Raw genomic sequence first — 26,804 nt, forward strand, 5'->3', positions numbered from 1 at the left:
ACCAACTTTTCCAAACAATGGATTTCCCTGCCTCGGAGCGTTCTTCCTTCCTGGAACACCTGTTCTCCTTCCCCAGCTAAGCTCTTTCCTCCATCACGCCTTCCCAGACCCTGAACATGTAAGCACTAACCAACTGGGTGCCATGTGTGACGGTTGCTTTATTTGTAAAGGAAGTTTTATTGTTTTTTTTTTTGGTGGGGGGGAATCTTGAAAAGAATTCAAGTGTATTTAAGAAAATTTGAAAAATATAGACACTCTTTCCGAAGAAAATAAAAACAATCTGGGATCCTGCATCTGCTGTCAATATTTTGGCATGTATGTATTCAATCTTTTTTTTCCACTTTTTTATTGTGAAATATTTCAAATACAGACAGGATAGAGAATTATACCTTTCCCTGGGCATCCACCACCTCTTTCATCAATCCAGTAATTTTGTTATGCATATGTGCAAATTTAGTTTTAAATACTTTGGGATGATGGTGTACAAAATGTCCACACTGTTTTGAAAGCTGCTTCCTCCCCATCCCCCACTTCATAAATCACACATACTTTCCCATGACTGACGAGTATTCTTTGAAAACATGTGCCATAGCTTATTCAGTTAACCAATCCCCTATTTCTGGACATTTGTAGGCATATATAACAGCATATAAAAATATCAATTTTAATGCATCTTGGCGAGCATTGAGTATTACCATTTTTAGAAGATATTGTCAGTTATGAATGAAAAGAATGAATGATAGGAGCTCTTTCTTGGGAGTGATAGGGTCTCCTTGAAATGTTGTCATCACATTGCCTTTCTCCTTGTGGCCAGCTCAGTTGCCACTGCCTGGGTGAGTAAGTACGGTGGTGCTTGGGGTGAGGTCAGAGCAGAAGGCTGATTTCTCGGGGTGGCTTTTAGTCTGCAGCCAAGTCTGTAAAGTGACCATGCAGCCAAAGTAATGACCCTTCTGTGGGCCAGGCTAATGTGCTCCTCCCTTGCTGCTTGGATCAATACCATACTTACTGCAGATTAGCTAAATGAGCCAGCGCAGCTGGGAATGAGCTTCTAGAGACAATTACTATGGAAAATGCAGCCATATTTTAGTGGGCACCACATGCAGGGAAGCTTTTTGCAAATATCAATATATATTTGCTTGCTTGACAAAAACAGATCAAACCAAAGTCAAGAAATTAATCCAAATGATCGGACTGTAAATGATCCTTGTTGTGCCAAGTGTGGTGAAACCTTGACCTTTTCAGTGGTTGCTGTTGTCCAGATTGTGCTGGAAATAACCAGCCTGGCAAAACTGGCTGGTGGTTGGCCCATGCTCAGGTCTGCAAGTTCATCTCGGCTAGAAATAGTGATGATGCTGACAATGAGAGCCATTCATATTTGCATAGTACTGCCTCACTCATTCTTCACCGCAACCTTGGAACGCTCAATAAATGCTTATTTAATAAATCCACTCATTCATTTCACTAATAATTACTGAGTAGCCCATGGGTAGCCTGGCATTGTTCTAGGTGCTGGGGAAACAGGAGTGAACAAGGCGGGGTCCTTTTCAGTGGAACTTGCAGCCTTGTGGGGCAAGACTGAGGATAAACAAGAAGAGAAGCAAATCACCGTTGAGGGAAGTGCTGCAAAGAGAGGGAGATGGTGATGCCTCATTTCAACGGGTGGTTGGAGAGGGAGGCTTCTCCAAGGAGGCGACATTTAAGTTGAAATTTGAAGAATGAGAAGAAACAAGCCAGGGGTGAGCTGGGGCCAGAGGAGAGGGGGTGTTCCGGGCCGAGGGCCCAGCTTGTACGAAGGGTGAGAGCTGGCAAGGAGACGGAGACCATCAGTTCAGGGAGCGCAGAGTGGCCGTGCGGGGCTGGGGTGGCAAAGAAAGGGAAGGACAGCATGTCCTCAGGCAGCCAGCAGCCAGCACACACGGGGCCCTGTGAGGCACGGTAAGGAATTTGGATTTTGTCTTAAGGGGGCTGGGAATAATACCTTTCCCTGGGCATCCACCACCTCTTTCATCAATCCAGTAATCAAGGGGCTTTATAAAGGGGAAGGATAAGACCCAATCTACATTCTAAAAAGCTCACTCTAGGTCCTGAGTAGGGAATGAAAAATACCCTCTATTCGTTTGGGTAGCTGGTTCCAGAAGAATAACAAATGTAAGCAGCCGGGCTGGCCAGATGCGGGGAACCTCAGGTAGATCCTCTGAAGGGCTTTCTGGGATTTGAGGACCTGCCAAGGCTGCAGGCTCTGGTTCTGGCTTTTGTCCGATTTCAGGTCTCATTTCAGTTTCTCTTGCCTGTGGGAGGGTTTGTCACCTGCATGATTCTCGGCCCAGTTAAATGAAAGGCAAAGAATGGAAGGAAAAGGGAGAGCTGGGAACCCTCGAGTGTGTGTAGCAGGAATATCTGTCGTGCCCTCCCAGGCTGGGGTGCTCCAGTGTGCTAGTTTTCACCCCAGAGAAGAGCACGGGCCCCTTCCCACTCCCTGCTTGGGGCCCTGGGGCATGTGGGGAGGTGTCCTCCAAGGGGGAGCCCCGCAATGAGTTGGGCAAAGGCTCTCCCTTGCTCAATCACTGGGCTGTTTGTGACCAGGGTTCAGGGAGTGGGTGGCCTGAAGTTTCTCTCTCAGGAAGAGTGGAGGGCTTCTGGGCAGAGCCACCTGGCCCTCAGGCTGTGCCTGGGTTCTTGCAGTCACCACCCAGCACTGCCCTGGCCACAGCCCACTCTTGGGCAGCCATCTGTGATTGGCTCTGGTGTCCTGCCTGGGACCCAGCAGCTCGCCTCTGGTGGCTCCCCAAAGTCTCCTCACTTCCCACCATACCTTCCTTACTGCTCCACATGGCTATCAAGTGGAGAACAGCTGCAATGCCTTTCTCGTGTTTGCAAACAGGCTTCCATTCTAGACCAAGAAGTCTGGAGCATGGGGAATATGAGGGCAGGAGGATAAAGATACCAGTTCCCTTTAAGCTTTTAGCAAAGTATACAGTTAAGCAAGCACTCAAATGTTTAAAGGGTCAACACTGAAAGACTGGGAGTAGAATGTACAACTTCCAGAATGATAGTAGGGAAGGGGCTAGAGAAAACATGGCCAAGTAGGTGGTTAGATGCCTTATGATATAGCAAGTGATAGAGAACGGGGGAGAGCTCAAAAGAGAGAAAGAAAGAGAACAAGTTGAATTTCATTTCCTAAACAGGTTGAACATTCTTATCCAGCCCCAGGAAACCTGGAGGCATAGTCTCTCAGGAGGTTGATGGGTGTGGGGAGGCCATGAGAGGCATCTCTAGTGCCCGTGTGTGCCAGTCAATGACATACACATCTGTTACTCCACAATTTTAAAGTCCTTGGGGGCAAGGTCTGACCCAATTCGTCTCTTTATGTTCTCAGAACAGGGAGGTCCAGCTCCTGCAGAAGGACTATGAGTGTGTATTATTGTTATCCAGCGCATGCTTCCTTTAGGCTCTTTGGCCATCTTCTGAAAGCAGTGAATTCTGATCCCACTCTGAGGGTAAAGGAACAAAATGAACAGAGAAGCTCAGGGACCCATGCGAATGTGAACCTGCCATGGATGAGACCAAAAGACAGAAGACTCTGGGTTTGGGGGCATATGAAGCTTTCTTATCACACTGGCTTCCTTTTCCAGTTCCTTCCCTCCCCTCTTTTGACATTTAGTTAGCAGGTTGAAACAGAGCAGTTCCCTGAAAGGGATGTGTGAATTTCCCCTTGTGAGTATAAGAAACTTGAGGGCCTCTATTAAATTCTCTCAACCCCAGAGCATGGGGAACCATGTGAGACCTCTGACATCCCAGAGCTGTGGTGACAATGGTAATGTCCATCGTTCTCAGGAGCCTTCAGGATGAGGCATCGCAAAGATGGCTCGTACCCAGACCGGTGACCTCCAACAGAGACACGCCAGGAAGGTGGAAGGGGCCGTGCGGCAGGATCATGTTCTGGACTGGAAAGTACGTCTGCTCATTACCTGACCTTTGCTAAGTACACCAACTAATGGAGCGAGAGACGTGAAAGATCTTCACAGGCCATGTGGAAATGTAATTCAAACCCAGCTCGAGGAGGTCACCGTAAGTTAGATTAATTTTCATCCAGCCTTTCCTTACAAAGCTAACCTTTGCCTTACAGAAAAGTTCTTTAAAAAGAGATAAGTCAGTGTTTATTCGGCATTTGAAGGAGTTTTAATCCTAGCAACCCTGTTGGAAGCGTCCCCTTTTTTGGGGGATTCAGGCCAGGGAACTGTTTATTGATCCTTTACGTCAAAGATAATTGTCCTGGGTTTGAAATCTATCAAGTATTGGAAATTCAAATTAAGCCATTTGTGAAGTTCTGTTTAACGAGGGTTATCAACTGCGAGAGTCATTTATTAGCAGCATGTGTCGGCCTCCTGGCCTCCTCTGCCACTCCTGCGGGAGCCGAGGCCGCTCTCCAGGTGCCCTGGGCTGCGGTCGGTGGGCCCTTTCTTTCGTCCGGGCACCTCTGCCCCACAAATGATGGCACCTGTCACTCTGCCAGTCCCCCACCAGGTTCTCTCTCCATCCTGACCCTTCCGTGTCTTCTCTTCCCCTTTCATCTTCCACTCTGTCTCTCCTCTCCCCTCTCTGTATTTCCTGTATTTCCTCTTCTGGCTCCCGTCCTGTCTTTCAGTTTCCTACCTCTTTCCCACTTTGGTCTATATCCGTCCCTCTCTGCTGTCAGCGTTAAGACCAACAAGCTTTACCAAACCATCTCACATCAGAGGCCTCTGAGACTCTCTAAATCCTTCAACATGCTGCAATTTGACAGCAAGAGATCCTGTTATTGAAGTTTATCGCCCATTTTTTGTTCCTAGCACTTTTTATTTTGGCCTGAAACTATCTTTCACCTGCTACAGGCTGCCTCCTAAGCACTGGGTCTGGGGCTGATGGTCAGTTTCCCATACCTCTTCCTTGGCTCTCTGGGTTCTCTGGAGTGTGACCTTGTGTTCTCTCAGCTCTAGACTGGAAAGTTCTACTGCTCATCGGAAGCCTCCCTTCCTTTGGAGCACTTTAACTATCTGTTCACAAGATTTTGTCAGTCGTGAGGTTTCTTGTAGGAGATAAAGGGCCAGATTGGAGAGATGCTTGGAGAGAGATGGTTGACTGGACCTGGAGAGGCATGTGGGAACGGGAGACACTGGAGAGGCATCCTCTTTCTCCTCTTCCTCTCCCTTCCTTTCCCTCTTTCTCCTCCTCCCTCTCTTCCCCCTTACCCTCCCTCTTCCCTCCTCCTCCCTCTCCTCCCCTTCCACTTCTTCCCCCTCCTCCTAGCCCTCTTCCTCCTCCCCCTCCTCTTTCCCTCTTCCCTGTTCCCCTCCTTCCACTCCCCCTCCTCCTCCTCTCCTCTCTTTTACATGTCTCCCAGTCAACCCTCAAATCTTTGTTCATGCTTGGTCCCCTATAAAGCCCCATATGAATTTCTTGCATGTTTGTCTTCATTCCTCTTTCTTCTACTTCTCTCTGCCTTAGACTTAGGAGGGAGAATTTCCCTAATGAATTTTTCAGAAAGCTCCCTTCAGCCCTCTTGCTGCTCTTTGCTAGCCACTCTCTGCCTTTTGGTCCTTGAGGACCAACCAGAGAGCCAGTGTGTCATTTTTAAGAACCTTGGTGTGTTTTAAGGCAAGGAATCAAGAAGGCCACCCCCTGGTGGCAGTGTACAGGGAATGGGGGTGGGGGTGAAGACGGTAAGCATGACAAAGCATCTGGGAACCAGGCTGTAGAACAAAGCTCTACAGAGCTGGGATGCCTCCAGGGTGGGTTCGTCAGCAACAGAAACCCAAATCAAAAGAACTTGAGCTCTGGATATTTCTTGGCTCCTGTAATTGGCTTCTAGCCATTGGATCCAGAGCCTCCACAGCGTCATCAAGACACTACCTCTCTTGAGAGGCAGTATTGCCTAATGGTCAGCCAATGCCTGCATTCGAATCCTGTCCCTGCCTCTTATAAGCTAAGTGACCATGGGCAAGTTACTTAACATCTTTGTACTTCCATTTCTTCATTTGTAAAATGGGGGTAAAAACAGTACTACCTTATAGGGCTGTGAATATTAAGTAGGTTAATGTATGTAAAATGCTTACACACGGTAAGTGCTCTATAAGTATATGCAGCTGGGTTAGTGTCTTGGGGCTGGCGGGACAAAGCATCACAAACTGGGTGGCAAACAACAGCAATGTACTGTCTCGCGGTTCCAGATGCTGGACATCAAGATGTCGGCAGGTCCACAGTCCCTCTGGAAATGTAGGGGAATCCTTCTTTGCCTCTTCCGAGCTTCTGGAAGTTTGCCAGACATGTTTGGAGATCCTTGTCTTGCAGATGTGTCACTCCAGCCCTCTGTCTTCATGTGGAATTCTCCCTGTGTGTCTTCACAGCATTTTCTCTCCTTGCACATCTGTCTGTGTGCCTAAATCCTTTCCTTCTTATAAGGACATCAGCCATATTGGATGAAGGCCCACCCTCATGACCTCATTTTAACTTCATTACCTCTGTGAAGACACTGTTTCCAAATAAGTCACATTCAGAGGTACTGAGGGTTAGGACTTCAACATAATTGGGGGGGGGGAGCACATTTCAGCCCATCACAGCAACTATTATTCTCTCTCTTGCTGTTGCTTTCTTTCTCCATCCCCTTTAGTTTCCTCGGTGTTGGCTTCATTCAGTGACACATTTTCCCTAGGCTTTGGCAAAGATGGTCATTGCACTTCTGGGCTTATAGTCCACCGTCTTAGCACTGTATCATTTGTTCTAATAGTTTCAGCGAAAGTCCCTGATTGTCTCTGTCTCTGCTTGGACCGTGTTCCTGCCCTGGAGCCAAGTCCCTATGACCAAGGGGATGTGGCGCTCACACTGGCCATCTCTGGAGCCAGGGGTTGGGGTTCTGGCCATTGAAACTGAGTAGATTATGAGTTGGGAGGTGGTCACCCAGAATGAGCTCCCGGATCGTGCTTCCCAGAGAAGAGGTGCCAGGCAGACATGAGAAATACATGAGCTTAGTGCCTTGAAAGAACACAGTCAAGAGGCCTGTAAACTTGTCTCCCATTCTTTCAATGCTGTTATCTGAAGTCAGACTGGGTTTATTTGGGGGAAGATGGTCAAAGAACTGGGGAAGACCAATGGACAGGAGGACAAAAGGCAAATCTGAGCTCAGCGTGAGGAAGTGCTTCTGATGCACAGAGCATTGCCTTGGGAGGGGTCGTCATCCTATTCCCAGAGATGGACAAGAGAGGTTGTGCATTTTATTGAGAATGCTGTAAACACAGTTCACACAGGGCAGAGGGAGTGGACTTTATCAGTGAATTTCAAACATTCATTACCGTGACCCACGGAAGTGGATTTATATTTCGAACCAACACACACACTCAAAACAAAAGTTTCATAAAGCAATTTTATCTTTACTACAAGCAGTGCACTCTGACCTAGTCCCTTCTCTTCTATTTCATTTTAAAAACACTCTTACCTCAGTAAATTGATTTCCCAGGCCGGAGTTTGGAAATCTGGACTAGATGACCTCTGAGGTCCCTGGCAGCTCCGTGATTCTGGGACTCGATGACAAGTGCCATTGGGCCAAGAGGGAGGAGACGTGGTTTGGTATTACTGAACATCACCAGTATGATTAGTGGTGACACTGGGACTGGGACGCAGCTCTCTGGACACCCAAATTAGTGTTCCTTTCATACAACCTGCCGGCTGACTTCTAATTGTTCTTCTGGGCCTTCTCCTCCATCTTTGGGTGACGGCCCTGTCGGCCTATGAAGTAGAGCATTTGTGACCACATCAGCCCTTTGCCCAGACACCTTCAGGAGTTCTGCCGTTGTCCACAAGGTAGAAGTCCAATGTCTTCATCTACTGAACACCCTGATTCTCCCAGGAATCTCTCCCACTGTTTCCCAAAGCTCTATCCCTTTGAGCTGCCCCTCCCCCTCACCCAGGCCTTCAATCCCATCCTCCTCTGGGCCTGGGTGTCCTTCCTCCCTTTTCCTTGTCCACATTCTCCCTGCCCTACCAGGAGCAGCACCATGCCCCTCTTCTGGGAAGCTCCCCTCTTCTGGAGGGGATGAGCCCACATTGCTTAGTGGAGTCTGGGAACCAAGCCTTGTAGACCAACATGAGGCCCCCGCTGTCACTCTGAGTAGCACAGAGAGACACTGGAGGGCTTTGAGAAGGTAACTGGACTCATGCTGTGAAAGCATCGCTCAGGCTGCCAAGTGGAGAAGAAAGAGTAGGTGAATGAGGAAGCAGAGGGAGAGCAGGGAGCCTGCTTTTCCAGGTGAGGATGGAGGTGGCTCGGACAGACTGACAGTGTGACCAGTGGTCTGATTCTGGACAGATTCTGAAAGCAGAGCCGATTTGGTTTGCAGACAGATTTGATGTGGGACTTGAGACAGGTAGAGGAAGCAAGGGTGATTCTGAGGATTTTAGTCTGAGCAACTCAAAGGGAGGAGCTGCAGTGAACTGAGACGAGGAAGCCTGGGTATAGAGGCGGCCAGCGGGGAGCAGGTGCTCCTCTCTGTACAAGTTAAGGCTGAGACCCCGTTAGCCCTCCATAGCTGAGGCAAGTGACCTGCACACCAGGGACCAGAGGGCAGGGCAGAAGCACTCCAGGGCTGGATCAATCGGCCTATAGACTCTCTGTTGGTGGGGTGTGCGTGCACACACACGTGCGTGTGAAGGATGTGCAGGAGCAGTTGGGATAACCCATGATGGCTGTCCTGGACTCAGGGCTGCCTTTTCTTGGTGTGTTTGAGGCCAGGCGCCAAGGGAACATTTCAGGGGCTGCCCATGCCCCCCTAGAATGCCACGATGGGCTCAGCAGTGATGGGCCCCTGTCCCTGAAGTAAGGGACTGAGGAGTGGTTTCGACACTGTGGGGTGGGACAGGTTGCCTCCAAGGTCCCTTCCCAGTGTGATTCTGGGATTTTCTGCAGCACCAAGGGCTCTTCCCCCCTCACTCCTCTGGGTTCATACACTTTGCCCTTGCCTTGCCTTGTGTCCAGTTTGTTCTAATGTGGAGATGTTCCTGGTACTTCCCTCGTTTTATTCTCAGTCTCCTCAAACTTTTGAAAGATATCAGTAGCGTGCAACCTGAAGAAGAGAGGGATGCTGACAAAATGAATTCTGACAAAGATAATTGCGTGAATCCTTTGTAGCTCAGTCCTGAACATGGCTCCACACTGTCAGTTTTTATTCCATTCAAATCTGGAGTCAAACGTCCATCTGCAGGTGAGGCAGTGCTGGGAGATGAGGAGGACAGGAGAGGGGGCGCAGGCCAAAGGCAAGATTTAACCCCCTGTGGCAGGAGCCTTCTGGGGACAGGGCCACAGCCCCATGTTCTGGGGGCTTCCTTTGGGCTGGGGACCACGAGAGTCTCTGGGATGAGCGGAAAGACAGACAAGCGAAAGGCTTAGGGGACCACCACATTGGCACCACCTGCCAGGCTGGGAATCGCAGCCTTAATGAACATTGAGTTTCTTGATGAAACGGGCATAGGCTTGTCCCCGGTGGGTGAGAAGAGGGAGCCACTGGCAGAAGGGGGGGGTCATAGTGACCTTGCAGAATTGCACTGCAGCCGCGGTCCTCAGGGTTCCCTGCCGTCATAGCTGACTGGGGCCACCACTGCTATAAAGCGTGTCTCTCGTGTCCAAATGCTCTCAATCCAAATTTCCCAGCTGTTGTTCATTGGACTGTACCCCAACACCCAGGCTTGTGGTCTTTTTTTGGATCAGGAGCTAGTGCTCTCAGGGTACTTGGTGCACATGTCCCCAAGGATGGACCAGTGGTTGAGCCTTTATCTGTCCTGGCCCCTTGGCCTGGAGTAACCTTCCTCAGTGTCCCAGTTTCCACCCTGTGAAATCCAAGTCACCCATCAGCACTTTACTCTGGGCCTCAGAATCTTTCTCAACACAGGCTCTAAGCAAGTGCCACTGAACAATGAGCATTGATAAGAGAAATGAAGCATATTTAGCATCCCTGATCTAGAAAAAGGACCAAAAACTTAACCAACATTAGTGTTTTAGTGATGTTGGAATTTAGTTTACATGTAACCTACGCTGTGGGTATCAGAAGTTGGTCTGGCCCCTGTTATGACAAAGTTTTTCATAATTGTTTGGTGATGAACATTTGATCATTCTGTGTGATATTCTGAATTAAGACCACTGAGACGAAAGGGGCTGATGGAGAAGCCATCCTCCTGGGGGTCATGCTGAACCACTCCTTTGCTGGTTAACACTATGAGAAAAGCATATGGATAAACACCTGAGTTCTCCGAATTAGAGGTCCAAACATCTAGGTGATTATGTCTTATCAATCACTTCAGTGAACAAATCACTCAAGCCAGTAAAACTGGCCCAAGCCCTTATCCAGGCAATTTTCATAGAAATCGGCCACACAGAGCTAGCTAGGGCCTTTCCTTACTTCTTTATTTGGGATGTTCTCCTGGCCACCATTGCCCAGAATAATATCGCACAGAGCTAGGGACGTACTAGGAGGAGGAAGGTGTTTAATACAGCTGAGTCACCTGAGATGGCTTTCTGGCAAAATGAAAGTAGTCAGATTGGAAAAGTAGCAAGTCAAGGTGCACTGTCTATCAGCTAATTCTCGCAGCTGTGGGGTCCTTTTTTTGTAATGAGGGCTTGTGCCCAGTCACATTCCAGAACATTCTGGAGACTTGGTGTTTGATTCCACAGCTTTGAATGAGCACCCATAAGAGGTTAGACTTGTTGGAGATCAAAAATATGGTCTAAATGTGTGTCAAGGGACTCCTTCCAAAACTAGTTATCACCTGGTTGGTGCCAGGCGCTGGGCAGGTGAACTAGGTGAGCGGGAGTCAGCTTCTGCTCTCAGGAACCTCACATACTAGTAAAGGTTGAGCCCGGGATGCGCAGAACTGTAAGACAGGCAGAATGCCCAAATAGAGATGCAGAAGCTATTTCATGGGAGTCTGAGGGAGGGAGAGCCCAACTCTGGGGAGTGTATGTGTATGTGCATAGATCTGGGAAGATTTCAAGGAAGTGGTGGCACTGAGCAGAGCCCTCACAGCTGGTGAGGGTTTGGAAATGGAGAGGAAAGGACACCCTTCTGTCCTTTACTCGGGACCTGGCACACTGGAGATGCCCAGGAAATGCTTGATAACGAACTGCTGAATCCCTGAACTTCTAGTTTTCTCCTTTGGGCCCTTTAGGCCATCATATGGCATTTACAAAAATCAGTTCTGGAAGCAGGATGGGCAAGACAGACACAATCCATCACTTTATCGGAGCTCTGTTTTGAGACAATGAAAGCCTGGTCAAAATCATTTGGAGGCAAGGTACAGAAACCTACTTGGAGCTCAGGTAAAAAGAGGAAGTTAGGAAAACACTAGAGACTCTATGAGCATCCAGTTATAAAAAGTGTGGACCTCACAGGAACTGGAAAGACCTCAGGTGTCTAATTTTTCCACTTGGTCACTTGTCCATTCTCCCCTCTACCACAGAATGCTTGGTTTCTTTTCCATCTCTTGGACTTCTATTACATTCTGTTGGCTCTGCAGACTGGCTTTTCTCCTTGTTCATCTTCTCACATATAACCCATCAAGACATCGCCAAAATGGTACCTTTAGCCCACAAGCCTCCAAGGCCTTCTCACTCCATTCCCTATGGCTCATTGGCCAGTGTCAGTGTCCTGGCTCCAGAGTCTCAGGAGACAATCTGCTGGTGTCAGCTTATGTTAGATATCTGCCCAGTCAGCTGGGAGCAGGGACACAGCCGTCACACATTGTGGATGTCCCCTTCCCAGCTATTTTTCCAAGAAAAAGGTAAAGAGGATGATGGGCTTCTCCAGCAGGAAGAGTATCCATTTCCTGGGCTGTTGCATAGCGTGGGCTTCCACACCCAACCTTTCATGGACTTGAACTACACAGAGGGTGGGTGCTATTCCTACCACTATCAGTGCGATTGATAGTAACATACTATGAATAGCTTAGCAAATGCAAGGATAGTTGTCTTTGTCTAACACAATCTACCTGGCATCTTTTCTCCCTAGAGTTAATCAGGCAATTTTAAAAGAACAGTTTATGATGGCACTGAAAGAAGGAATCATGGGAGATATTTCCCCCTCCTCACTGCCAGGCCAGCTTTTAAATGTTGATACCTGCTCTCCTAGGCTCCTGGGTGGGAGCTGATGTCTATGTGCTGACTGCCCCAATGGAGACACAGCCAACATTTGGACCTCAGAGTGCAGATTCCTACAGAAATAGATATTAAGTGTTTGTTCTGCGCTCAGGCCAGCCCGTAAAGCCTATGTAATAAAACTTTTGTGGACCCTAATGGCCATTTAATACAAGCTTCTCTACATTCATGTGATGGAAAACAGATCTAGAAGCAAAACTTTTCTTAGAGCTAAAAGGAGACTCTTAGTAATTCTCTGCAATCCTGCCTCCTGCGGGAGGCCCAGGAGAGAAAGGAATGTATTCAAGGTCACACAGCTCTTCAGTAGCTGGACCGGCAGCTGAACTAACAATGGAGCTGCATCACTGGTAAGTAAACAAAATTCCAAGTCCCTAGAACTGTGTAACAAATAGGTGGTTGTTTATCTTGAATATTGATGTTTGAGAAAAAGCAGGTTGAATTAGATCGTAGATGATTGTCAGATACCTTCATGAAGTACCAAAAGATTTCCAAATACCAAGTATTTTAAATAAATTCAATGTTATAATGCATGAAAACCTTCTCTCTCTAGATTGATAGATACAGAGATAATTTTATTATATAAAGTATGTACAGATATAGATAGGTAGATGGACATATCTGACATATATATACAGAAAGGAAACAACTAGTGCTTTATTTTGTCTGTTCCTTTTAGAAGCTGAAATTACATTTCCTTCTTATCTAGAGGAATGTAGAGCAATGTTGCATAAACATAGAACTTTCTGCAAATGATGGAAATGTTCTGTATCCAGTACAGTAGCCCCTAGCCACATGTAGCTATTGAACGCTTGAAGTATAGGTAGTAAAAGAGAGGAGCTGAATTTTTAATTTTATTTAGTTTTAATGAATTTAAATTTAAATGTGACTAGCCACTCATGGTTAGTGGCTATCAGTGGACAGTGCAGCATAGCATTACTATCAAGCTTATTAGCCAAAATACACTTGGAGCTCTCAGGTGGACCAAAACGAGATAGAATGGGGAGAGCAAAAGATAACAGAGATGAAGAAAGATGTTTAATTAAAGGTGACCGGATGAAAGTTAGGGAGAATGCATGTTTATGTATGAGAGGGCATCTGAGTTGGTGTAAACCGAGTCATTAACAGTAAGAGGCAAGGAGGGGGTTGCTGGATATATTCAGTATTCTTGCGTGGGCTTAAATGAGCAAGATGGTGAAACAGCAATGATTAGACAGTTCCTGTCTTGGCCACCAGGGGCCCCCATTGGCTCAGCACAGTTTGGTTGCTGAGGTGAGGTGTGTGTGATGGGAGAAGGAAGGTGAGACTCAGAAAAGAGTGGGGGTAATGGCTCATCAGTCTGTGGTAAGCAGTGCTCCAAGTACCTTACAAATAACAATCCTATGAGGTATGTCAGTACCATTTTATCACCCCCATTTTACAGATGGGCAAGTAAGGCACAAAGGAGATAGGTAACTTAGCCAAAGTCACAGAGCAGTGAAGTTCATAGTCCGAAAGTAAACTGAACCACCTGGTTCCAGAGTCTGGGTTAACTATTATGCTCTGCTATTCCCACGAGGAGCCTGCCTCCACATGGTTCTAGGCCAGCCTAGAATGTGTAAGTATATTGGCACTCAACTAGATTATTTTCATTCATCCCTTAGCATTAAGCTGTTGTGGGGGTACATGAAATATTGTATTCTTTTTACCATTTTTTTTTTTTTGCCTATAGCCACTTCTCATTCATTTATGCACTCATGTGTTTTTTTTTAATGTTTATTTATTTTTGAAGGAGAGAGAGACAGAGTGTGAGTGGGGGAGGGGCAGAGAGAGAGGGAGACACAGAATCCAAAGGAGGCTCCAGGCTCCGAGCTGTCAGCACAGAGCCTGACTATGCACTCATGTATTAACAAGTAAACATGAAAGATGATAAGAGCTGAGGATAGGAATATGAAGGATCAAAGGAGCCTGTCCTTGGAACTTACAGCTCAGCAGGGGCGACATAAAATGGGCAGAAATACCTGCCACACAGGGTATGAAGGGCTGACTGTCCAGTATGAAGGGGCAGAAACCGAGGAGAGAGGGCATCCTGACAAGGTGGATTGTTTCCAGAAGGCTTCTTGGAGGAGGGGGCCCTGGAGCTGAACCTTGAGGACCAGTAGCATTCAAACACGTCCACGTGTCTCCATTTGTGGTGTCAGTGCCCTCCTGTCGCGCACTGACAAACTTCGTTGTTGCTGGGAGGATGACCTGTGAACTCAGCCTCGTCCGACCCTAACGGCCCCTGGTGCCGAATCCCTCACTGTCACAGCCTGGTGTGCTGGTAGGAAGCACACTGCCCGGGCTCCTCCCGCCTCCACCACACGCTGACCTCTTTCAAACTCGCAAGAGCTGCGAGAGCTTCCCTCCGAGGCCCGACTTTCAGCACAGGTCTGGCCCGCACTCCGGGCGCCTGGATTCCTCAGAAGCCGGCTCCCGGGGCCTGTCCAGCAAGGCTTGGAAGCCCAGGTCCCCGCAGACCTGCTAGTTAATGAGTTCTGCAAAAACTAGGTCTGTCTGTAATCGAAATGGGAGTCCAAGCCTCGCACGGTCCCTGAATTAATTCAGTCGTGTTAGAAAAGGAGCCAGGCAGTGCTTCCGCCGCTGCCTGCAGGACCCACGGAGGGGTTCTGTGTGCTGTTACTTCCATTTTGGGACCCGTTGTTTTTCATCACTTCAGCACAATCTGGAAAACACTCTCCAAGTCTATTATTCCTGTCTCCTGCTGCCACACCGAGGCAGTTGTTAACAATGCCCTCTGCCCACCCCAGACCCCTCCTCTATTTAAATACCAGTCTGATGGGCAAAGAGAGCATTTGATGACTGCTCCAGACTAAAAAGTTCCTATTATTTTATTCCCTTCTTACTCTCACTCAATTTCCTTCCAGATGGGGACAGGTGGGTATAAAATAAATGGGGCTGGAATTACAATTACAAGAAGACAGGTTCGGATGCAGCGGGGAAATTAGATGTGGCTGGGAAATTTGTCTAGGGCCCGATGGGTATGTCCCCTGGGGGTTTGCAGGCCACCACTACCACCACGCCCAGCCTGGCTGTGCTCTGAATGGTCTGAGAATGGGGAATCAGAGTGACCAAACTTCCTCCCCCGACTTTAGAGTGGTCTGAGTATCCTGACTACAAGAAAGCAGAAATTCAGCAAGGATATCTTCTCTCCTGTCTTTACTCAAATACCATCTCCTCTGGGAAGCTTTCCTGGATTACCCTTCCTCTGCGCTTCCCCCTCAAACTCTGTTTATATCTCCATTAAATGTGTTATTGGTCTATGGTGCCCTTCTGCATTATGAGCCTGTCTCCACTGTCAATGGCTGGTGGCTTCCTGTACAGAAGAGGCTTTGGTGACAAGTGTGTTGCAGAATGACTCTTCTCTCCCCCTTGCTTGCTGTGTGACATTCTTTATGTCTCTGGTCCTCAGCAACTTCGTTTGCAATATAGGTGACAAGACTCACCTTACAAGGCTGTTATGAGGAGTAAATGAGATACCAGCCCTCTTCTCTCTTCCTCACAACCCTTTGTATCCACTATTATTAGGGCACTGGGGTTCTGGAGCCAGACTGACCTGGCTTTGAATTTTGGATTCCACCATTTTCTAGCTGTGTCTTCAGTTTTGCTGCAACCTCTCTGCGTCTCAGTTTCTTCATCTGTAAGATGATGATGATAACCCTGTCTCATATACTTGTTGGGAGGGTAAAATGGGATCGTGCGTGTCATGTGCTTAGCCTAGTCTGGCACAGAATAAACACTCGAAAGGTTAGCTATTATTATTGTTATTGTTGTTATTAAAATTGTGAGCTGGTGGGGGCAGCAATACCAGCCCTGTGGTCAGTGAGTGTTGAGTATGAAGAAAAGGAAAATGTTTTCATCCTAAACTGGGAAGCACTGTGCAACTGTAATGCTCAATCATGTTACCCTTTGTCAATCAGGGATGATTGGGACGTGATGCAGGTAATCAGAGAATATGGTCCTGGAGGGGTACCCGGGGGTACCTGCCCCTTCCTGGTTGTCACAGTGCCCCTCAGCCTCCCAGCTCTTCTAGCCTCTGCCAGATGCAGGGGAGCCGGAGGTGACAGATATTCACTCACTGATAGCCAGAAATTTAACCCAGAAGGAAAGAAAATCCATGACTGCCAGCTCACATGCAACCAGGAGCAATTGCTAATGAGTCAAGGTCGATGGCCGGACAGACAAGAAGAACCAAGGGAAGGGTTGGCATCTGCTGAGGATGCTGATTTCCAAGCTCCGTCCTGTGGTAGAGCAGCAGAAATGTGCTTGTGGAGTCCTTGGCCTTCCTTCCAGGCTGTGGTGGCCTGGGGCTGCCCAGAGCCATACCTTGGAGCCGTGGGCTGTGTCCGTGTTTGTGTCCATTCCTGTGTCTGTACCTATCATAGCTAGAGTTTCAGAAGGGCTTATTGTACACTAGTTTACATAGACCAGACTATGTAATATTCAGTCTTACCATGACATAGATACTAGTTTCCTTACCATGAAATGGGGACAACAGGCCCCACGGGCATTAGTCAGATCAGCTAAGTTATGCTGTGGTAACGAGCACCTCTCAGGTCTCAGTAGCCTGAAGTGTCCCCGGTAACATTGCAAGTCCTTCCTGGATCAGCCACGGGCACTGGGTCTGTGCCATTGCCATTGTTACCCTGGGGCCCAGACTCCCAGAACAACTGTCGTGTGGAACGCTACTGGTCTCTTGACAGAGGGTGAGAGTGGGTCATGCACCGTCATGAGGCTTCCTCCTGGACGGTACTGCTGCTCACGTTTCATTGGCCAAAGTGAGTCATGTGGCTACCTCTAACTCCAGGGGGTGGGCATGTGTAAGACTACTAAGTGCCTGGAAAGAGAACTGGAAGTATTTGGTGAACAGCAAAAGGCTACCATGTTACTGTCTAATGTGGTTTTGGGATTGAATGAGTTCATATACATCATATACCTAAAATAGTACCTGGCCCTCAGAAAGCCCTGCATGGATATTAGCTAGGAACAACACTACTATTTCTATCATTTGTTTTAAAGATGAGTAAATAGCACAGAGAGGCCAAGTAACTTGCCCAAGGTCACACAGATAGGGAGCAGAGATTCCCTAGGGATTATATTCCTAACTGTACAACCCCGCCCCCAGAGCACCAGGCCCACTCTGAGAGTCAAGGGTGGGTCAGGATGGGCGTGACGTGCTCTCAAAGAACACCCAGTCTATTGGAGGAAGAAGAGGGAAGCTATCATTTAGTGAGTGCCACAAACACAGTCTCACGGAATTCTCACAACAGCCCTGAGGTAGGGATTATTATTCCCATGGCTGGGATGGGGAGACTGAGGCTCAGAAATGTGAAGTGATTTGTTAAAAACTAAAGGCTAGTGGAGGGTGGAACCAGGATTCGTGTCCCACCTTTTGGATTCTAAAGTCTGTTGGACTCTAAACCACCATGGCACATGGCTTCTCGGATGCTTTCACAGGGGACAGCATTGGCTGTTGGAGGGCACTTGGGGTGAATTCAGAGATGAACAAGCCCCATGGTATTGACTTGCTGAGGAAGATGTATAGGGGAGGCTCTGTGAGGATCCCTGAGGAAGCAGACATGGCTTCCAGTTGGTGAAATCAGGCAGGCTTCAAGGAGGAGACAACATTTTCCCTGGGCTTTCTGGATTGGATGTACAGTGATGATGGGGAGGAAGTTGCAGAGGAGGGAGCCATCATCTGGAGAAGCAGGACTTCTGTTCAGGTTGTTTGGGGAGCCAGACTGTGGGCTGTTTGGGGGAGAAGTGAGACCTGGCATCAGACCTGATGACAGCGGGATGAGCACTGATGGGTGCACAAACCAACTTCAGGGCCACTATCTATGTTGGAATCACAGAGTAGAATGTGTCTCATGACATTCCGGCAGATGACAGCAAATGTCTGGAGGAAGGGGTACTCTGCTGGCCATCTCTGTGCTCAGATGTTTTCTGTCTACCCTTCTCCTTCTTCTCTGTGACCTAGAAGGCCGAAGTCCGTGGCCTGCATCCACCAGGCTTCCTCCTCTCTGGCTTCCTATGTAGCCAGTGGGAGGCGCCAGCACAAGACGGTGGGGTGGGGGTTAGCAGAGAGAGAAGCTGGGGTATTTATCCCCTCAGCTGCCCCCCCTGCTGGCTTGGTGGTGGCTGTGCCTATGAAGATCCACCGCTCCTGTCAGGTACCCCTTACCATAGATGCAGCCTCCTGCTGTCCCTTCTGGCCCAACAGTGGTACCACGGCTCCCTTCTGCTGCTAGGGTGTTCCACCATCCCATGCTGGTTTTTCTTACCCCCGGCCACAACTTAATAAACAACCTTTTCACTAAACTCTCTCCAATCAACTCTTTGGAGTGAGCCCTCTGTCTCCTTCCAATACAAGGCTCTTTCCTAATTGACACAAAGATGCCATGGGACTAGCCACAGCTTCAAAAGCCTTCTGACCTTATTCTATGGCATTTGGGGAGTTATTCCCAGCAGGGGGATCAGCGAGCAACCCAGACTCCATCACCGATGCGGTGGCCAAAACAAAAGTGCAGGGATAGAGCAGGGCATGGTGACATTTTCTGCCCTCCTTCTCCTCCTCCTCCTCCTCCTCCTCCTTCTTTTTTGCAAGACTCCTGGCACCTAGTAGCACCCCTGTGAATGTTTGTCATACTGAGATCAATGAATTCTGCAAACCGGAGCAGCAGAGGCAGGGGCTTAGGGCATTGGTAATGGTGACCCCCAGGTGATTGTCCCTCGCTGCTCTCCCCTGTAGGTGCCCCCTTAGACTGTGAGCCCTCTGAGGGCAATCTGGGCCTCTTCCCTTCCCACCTGTGCCAGCACAGCCCTGTGGAAGCAGACGGGGGTGGCTGGCGAAGTGACCTGAGCTGAGTTGAGCTGGCTTGAGTTGGCCTAAAAAACCCCTTTGGGGCAGTCCCCTGGTTTTCACTGGAAGATGAGAACCTGAATCAGAGAGAAGACTGACTTAAAAGGATTTTAGAAAACACCATTTTATTCTTTTTCAAAATGTACAGCAAGTAATCAAGAACATTCCTCCTGAGTCCAGTGCTATTTCCTCTTCAGTTCACTGCCCCTCAAGCCAAATCCCAAGTCTGCTTTAATGAATATAGAAAACTCACTTGTCATTAGTTGGACAAAAGCTAATGGACTGGAGTCCTTGAGGACAGTGGGTCTCTTGAGCAAATTAAACACTCCCCTTGCAATCTTGAAGCCTATGTTAAATTGTTTATCAAACTCTGCTTTCCCAGGTATCATTCAGGTGAAATTTCTGGCCATTAAGTCTGAAAATTTTATTGAGCTGGAGACAGTCAGAAGGAGGTAATTTCAAAATGGTTTTGTTTTAAAGAGGAAAAGGCATATTAGTTAGAGTCTGGGGAATGATCCATGAATACACTTCACCTATAGTATGGCTCTTAAACCCTCGCTCATAGCAGACATTACTAATCAACCACATACTCTTTCCTATTCATGCAAAACAAAACCCACTTGCAAACCAGGCCCTAGAAGTGGATCTCCATGATTTTGGTAGTCAGAAAAAAGATTCTGGATATCATATGGCAAAGGAATGAGCACTGAGCCTGGTATCAGGAACCCTGGCTCAGTTCTCTTGTGGTCTCGCTCTCTGAGTCTGGTTCCCCCTTTGCTCAAAGAGGAATCCTTCCTCGCCTACCAGCTGTGGCTGCTGTGATGATGGTCAAGGTCACGGCTGAAGGATCTTGCAGGGCTATGGAGTGCTGTCGTGCCAGCTGGATGGTTGTGGTTGTTCTGGGCACTGCCATTCACACATGCACAAATGAACTCTCCAAGGAATAGAGGTAGTTCTTGGGAGGTTTCCTCCTCATGCGGCTGTTGACGTTCAGGTTCTGTGTGCTGCGTAGCCGCATGTGGCTGTGGGGTGAGGGATGTGACTTGGGAGGAGGTCTTGGATCCAGGGACCCCAGAGTAGGGTCAGAGAAGCAGAGTAGTGGAATATACCACCTAAGTGGAAGCAATTCACGCAACTGTTCATTCATTCAGTTGTAAACATTTTCTGCCAGAGCCTGAGCTGGGCTCCGGGGACTGACCAGCAGCTCAAGTTGTTGTTGGCTGACATCCTTCAAGTGTCTTGCAGTCTCATGGGTGACAGGGGCCTGAGAAAGGGCATGGCTCTGGAGAAAGGCTGTGTGTCCTTGGGCGAGCCTTTCACCTCTCTGAGTCTCAGTTTCCTCATCTGTGAAGTGGACGTAATATCTCCTCAGAGGGTTTATGTGAGGGTTTAATATTCCACCCAGGGGATTAAATGAGATCGTACACCTGGAAATGCCTGGCACATGGTAAGTACTCAAGGAACGTTAGCCAACTGCCAGGCATCAGGGCCAGTGACACCTCAGCAAATGCTTACGGAAATGGAATTCAGAGATTTTCGGAGCGCTGGAAACATTTTTGTATTTGTGCAGGGAGAAAACAAATATTATTTGCCCTAAAACTATGAGAAGGATGCTAAAAGAATGAGGCTGTTGGAAAAAGAATAACTTAATTTGCAGATATAGCATCAGTTTTTTTTCAATTTGTAAGCACTTGTCTCTGTATTTGGGAGGAAAAATGAATTCATCTCAATCAGTCAGCCTATTCCTGGGTGGTTTGGGGGGAAGCCACCGTCTCTCCAAGGCCCAGGAGGCTCCGTGCCGCCTGGAGCAGAGTGACTGGAACCTGGTTGTCTTCATGGTGAGCTGGGACTAGAACATGCTTAATCATAACTGTGCTCTTTTTCTGTGCTCCCAAACCAGGCACAAGTAGGAAGCAGCTTTGCGAAAGTATCTCAATCCTGTGTTGGGGAGCTTTCACAGATGGTCAAGGAGGGCATCCGATGGCTGCTCCTGGGGCCACAGAACGATGGCTTGGGAATAACCCATTCAGCACAGTGGGGACGGGAAAGGCAAAGAGTAGATAGATGGTAGGGAATTCCAGGAAGCAGCCACTGTTTCTCTTGATCCTTTCTTCTTACCTTTGTTTCACAGTACGTAGCCTGAATTGCCCCCTGAGTATGCCCCTGACCATGGTCATGTACAGAAATAGGACTTTGTTGGACATGGATATTGCTGTAGAGGAATCTAGAAACCGGTTCTCCAGTACTCACCTGTCATTCCTGCCCTGGCCCATGAGTGAACGTTAAAACCAGAAACTTGAAAGGTAGGAAGGTCCTAAACATAGATCCCCTTTACAACAACTTCGTATGTCCCTTTGTGATCTTTCTCCTTTCTCTCCCCTTTTCCAAACATTTGGGCTGCCTCAGATTCCACTGGGATTCTTTAAGTTAGGATTTTCCACCATGAGCTGCACTTCTGTAAAGTGAATGTGCAGGTATAACAGTAGCTAAAGACACGAAGACATGAAAATGACCTATATTCCCCAGTCCCTGGCCGCTGACTGCTGTGTAGTGATGGGTAGGTAAGAACACTTAATGAGGCTGAGGTGTGTGGCCAGGGTGGGTAGGAGAGGGGGACATTCAAATGGGGCCAGTGTGTGCATTGGTCTCGCCCTACCTCCTTGATAAAAGGAAAATAGGGATGGGATGGAGGAGGGTGGGGGAGGAGATTCTCCCGGGAGAATCCCGCCCGGTAGGCGTTTGTGCTCAGCCCTGCCAGCTTCCCACCCCCACCGCCCCCAGGATGGAACAAGCTCTGGTTGTGTTAAATGTTGACTATTCTCGTGCCACGGCCCCCGCAGGGACAGATTCTGGCAAAGATGATAGATAGACCTTGGAGCAGGAAAGCAGATGATGTTTGAAAGCACAGCGCTGGGGGAGAACCAGTCTGGGGCTTAGAGAAGAGAGCACGTTTTGTTTGTTTTTGTTTGTTTCCGCTGGATTTTGTTCAAGGGAGGTGGAGGGGACATTACAAAACGCCCTTTTTGATCTGCTGTGGAAGCTCAGGCCTCGGGTAGCTCCCTGTTAACATCCTATGCCACAGTGTCAGAAGCCCTCACTCTGGGCCGGGCTTTGTGGGGTCACTGGGGATGCAGACAGAAGTCAGCTGTGGCCGCTGGCCTGAGGGCCTCAGTCCGGGGGAGACTGAGCATGCACAGACAGGGATGAGGCAGAGTAAGTCATTCTCTGATAGAGGTGGGTACAGGGAGCTGGGGGATGGAGGGGAGGGGACAACTGATGTGCTTGTGTGTGTGACTGGCAGAAGAAGACAGAAAAGCTCAGGGAGGAGGAGATTTCTACACGTTTGTGCCTGGGAGGTCTGGGTGATAAGAGGTTGCTCATGGATGGTGGCCAGTGCAAGGGTCTCCTGTGGAGGAAAGACAGGAATAAAAAGTGGAAAGGAAGCAGGAACCGGTTCATGGTGGCCCTTGAGTGTCAGACCTCTTTCAGGAGGGCAATGAGAAGACATGAAGTGGTGTTCATAAAGTGAGCAACCAGTGCAGTTGGAGTTTTAGGGGAAGGGTCTTCCCAGATGGGAGAGAGGGTAACAGGCACAAGAGGATGGCCAGGGTTCTGAGTCTGAGGGGGCTCCATTCATTTCCTCCCTTGCCCTTGGGTCCCAGGCTGTCTTTGTAAAAAGCCATGGGGAGTCCAGGAGAATTTCCAGGGGGCAGGGAAGTACTTACTCCCAGACAGAGTGGAGTGAGAGCTTTATCCTTAGAGCATCATTACTGAACCTGCAGGCTGGGATGGGGAAGGCAGTGAGTGGAGAACTGGGGAGGTAGGAAGAAAGGAGATGGTGTAATCCTGTATAGGTGGGAGCACAAGTTTTGAAATCAGACAAACATGGCTTCTAATTCCAGCTCCACAGCTGTGTAACTTTATATATGTTATTTAATATTTCTGTATCAGTCAGGATAGTCCAGGTTACATTGCAGTAACAAACAGCGCCAAAGTCTAAGTGGTTTTAAATCACAGAGGTTTATCCCTGGTTCATGTTACAGTTTCATTAAAGGTTTGCTGCAGGCTCTACTCATACTAGTAACTCCAGAACCCAGGTTTATGGAAGCTCCTTGTCATTACTGCTTCTACAATGACTAAGGGAATGTGGAGCAAGCATGGTGACTCAGTTACTAGTTCTTAAAATGAGCCACCTCACTTCCACTCTCATTTTATTGGCCAAAGGTTGTTTGGCTGTGCCTAACTTCATAGAGTGTGTGGAAATGAGAATTGGAATAGTGATGGAATAGTGATAGAATTGGAATAGTGACTTTACACATGCACACAATAAGTCTCAACTGCCTTATCTATAAAATGGGAATAAAACTACCAGCGTCAGTTAGGCATTGTGAGTCTAATGAGAGAATGAATGTGAAGGTCTAGTCATACTCAAATAATAACAGCTGGAAAAAAAAAAAGTGTGGGTAAAAACAGTTTGGAAAAAGGGAGGCATTTATTCCTTTGGAGTTTCCTAGACAGCATGGCCTATTTGCCCAGAAAAAGGTGCTGTGCCTGGAACAGCTATATCTGAAGGTTTTGCTTTGCTTGTGATCCCAGGAGTCCCTGGTGCTCCAGGAACTCCTGCTTATGAAAGGCTTCCCCATTCTCTATGAGTCTCAGGGCTGAGCGGGGGTGTTCTCAGAGGCACCCCCAGGCTTTCTCTCCAAGCCTGTGCATTTCAAACACCGACCTAATGTTTTTGCTGCTGCTGCTGAGGCCCTGTGGAAATGGCATTTCTATTCCAAGAATCAGTTCCCATTCATCACCGTGAAGCGCGATACCTGGGGGGAAATGGTAACTGAGACTTTGTGGGTCTCCAAAGACAGGAATGTGTCTGCACGAGCTGAGTAATTAGAGCAGTTTTCTGCACACGTGCCTAATCTTTATTTAAGACATTTCACTTAGGTACACATCTAAGTTATTCAAAAGTCAGTTAGATTTGAGACATGTATGTCATCCAACAATCTCTCTTCTCTATTTTCGAATAGTTAAATAAGCACCAATAACCATAATTGCAAATATTTATTGGGACTATGTGCTAAGCAACTGTACTCTGCACCTTATTTGAAATAACCCATTTGATTTTCATAACAACACTATATTCTTTCTGGTACCTGACCTAAGAAACTCATATGACTCCCAAGTTGTTTCCACATGGGATTCTTAAATAATCTTTAAAAGGAAAGCAGTGAATCAATGAGAGTATTTGGCCTGTGAGACTAAGCAAGTAATGGCAGCTAGCATGTATATAGAGCTTATTATGTGCCAGGCACTATCCTAAATGCCTCTCACGTATTAGCCTACTAATCGTCTCAGTAATCCATGCAACAGACATTATTATTGCCATTTTACAGTTGTGGTAAGTGAGGTTGGTCAAGATTACATAACTGTCTAGACATAAACATAGCCAACAGGTGGTAGACCCAGCACTTGAAACCAAATAGGCTCTTAACCACTATATTGTGCTGTCTCTTGGGACCTAGTAACCTCAATGTCTTTGAGCTACTGTGAGGACTGTCACATGGAAGACGATGACAGAAAGGCTGTTCACTCACTTTTAGATCAGCAGAAGCAGGACCAACGGTGTCAGCCACACAGGCAGATTTGGATTCCACCTAGGAAAGAACTGTCCTGCATTAGTGTTGCTCAAAGATCAGAGTTCCTGGTAGGTAGTAAGCTCCCCATCACCAGAAGTCCTCAACAGACTGGATGATGACCTCTCCCAGAGAGGCACGAGTGGAATCCTTCCTTGGGCTGTAGGTTGACCCAAAATGGCTCCTGTGATCTTTTGACACAATGATTTACTAACAACTGTCAGGACATCTGAGTATGGCAGGAAGTTTTTAAATGAATATATCCTCTTCCTACTTAAAATTGGAAGCAGATGATGAAGCTACATTAGTGGCAAATACAAAGGCCCAGGATACTTTTCCAGAGCTCAGTAGTATCATCAAATTAAACTCATAGCAAAGCTACTCTGACACATGGTAATGATGCAAATAATTGTTGTTACCTGGATGATCAATTAACCTAAGTTCACTTCATTGACTCTAAGCAGTATAATTTTCATTAGTCAAACATGCATTTTTATGTTTTTCTTTTCTAGCTTTATTAATCTACCTGACTTTTAAAGCAGTGCTGAATTAGGAAGTTTTTCTTGATGCGCTGTAGGGTTTGTAGGGTTTTATCTTTCTTGGAGAAGCCGTTAGAGGATGGCAAGCTTGGAGGTGGGGGATCACTCCTTGGTTGGATAGGAAGAGCCAGGCAAAGGCCAAGGACCTGCCTGGTGATCAGGAGCTATGGGTAGGGAAGACCTGACAGGAACATGGGTCAGAGCTTGGGAGTCTGGGAGGAGCAATCAAGCTCTCAGCAGAAAGTACAATGATCCCACAAAATGGCCCAGCCCCTTGGGACCAAAGTCCAGGGCAATGGTCAGAGGTGATAAAATAGGGCAAATGCAGGAGGAATGGTATGAATAATATGTGGCCCCTGCCTCAGCATCTGGGCCTTTGTCTGGATCCCCTGGGGGCAGGAGCCAGTTCCACATGGGTGGGCATAGGTTCTGGATACAAGGGCAAGAAATTGTAATGGATAAGCAAAAAGACCCAGTACAGGGGTCCCAGGAGCTCCTGGTAGTAAATCCAGACCAATGTTTGCAAGCAAACCTCCTCCCTCCCCAAGATCTTACCCCCATGGGGGTGGTGGTTGGGGGCACAGGGCCGTGATTCCAGTCCCAGCACTGTCCCAACAGTGCATAACTTTGGCAACATCCCTTCTTTCTCAGGCCTCAGTTCTTCATCCCTACAGTGGGAGAATTGGTCCAGACGTTCCCTAAGGACCTCCCAGTTCTAAATCATGATGGGAGTGGCTCTCAAACATCTTCTTCCCCTTCTAAAGGGCTGTCGGGAAGATTAAACCAACCATGAGTCTTTTGCTCTTCTGCTTAAGAACTGAGGATTTCTATGAACTAGAGTTTTTGATGTGCAGTCCCAAGAGCAAACTGGTTCAAGAGGGAATAATAAGCTCTTTTGCCTTGGAAGCTCCTACAAGTAATGATGGATGTCCCGAAGGGATGGTACATCCAGGAAAGTGTCCCCAGCCCCCCAGCAGAAATCAATCTCCCCATCCCCTGAATGCCCAGCATCTCCCTAATAGCATTTTCTACCTGGTATTTTGAGCAACTGCTTATGGGTCGTATATCCACCAACTAGGTCCTAAGCCTCCTGAGCTCAGCAACCGTGTACCTAGTAGGCTCTCGGGCAAGATTTGTGGTACAGCTGATGACTGGCTGGATGACTGGACATCTCTGATTTCAACCAAGTATCCCACCTCATTTTGTTGGGAAGATCTACTAGGATCTGCACTGCTTAAATGCACAGAAGCCCTCCTACTCTGGCATTCCTGAAAATAGAAAAAATCCACATGGGTAGGAGAGGGGTGTGCTAGGTAGAAACTATCCAGGCATTCCCTGGAATGCAGACTCCTAGAAGCTTTGTTTCTTCCACCTGTGATCTTAATCCTGGTGACACTCCAGAGCAGACCCCTGGGGGTGGCACCTGGGCTGGCCTGGGGGCTTCCAAAAAAGGCTCCATGCCATCTTCTTATGGTTGGAGGCCCAAGAGCTGTGGTTTGGTGATATTATGCTCTAAATAATAAAAAGTAATCATTGATGGTGAGTTTACATTTTGGCAAAGT

At 47.8% G+C, this 26,804-nt stretch overlaps 1 long non-coding RNA gene across 1 annotated transcript in view; it reads left to right on the forward strand.

Moving 5' to 3' along the window:
* Window positions 1-3,837: 3,837 nt before the first annotated feature.
* Window positions 3,838-26,804, forward strand: part of LOC122474630 — a 42,660-nt gene continuing 19,693 nt past the window's right edge. Inside the window, exon 1 of the long non-coding RNA XR_006294959.1 lies at window positions 3,838-4,068. This is a non-coding gene — a long non-coding RNA (uncharacterized LOC122474630). The remainder of the gene's footprint in view (window positions 4,069-26,804) is intronic.

The sequence above is a fragment of the Prionailurus bengalensis genome, chromosome D4 (genome assembly GCF_016509475.1).
Source record: "Prionailurus bengalensis isolate Pbe53 chromosome D4, Fcat_Pben_1.1_paternal_pri, whole genome shotgun sequence".
Lineage (NCBI taxonomy): Eukaryota > Metazoa > Chordata > Mammalia > Carnivora > Felidae > Prionailurus > Prionailurus bengalensis.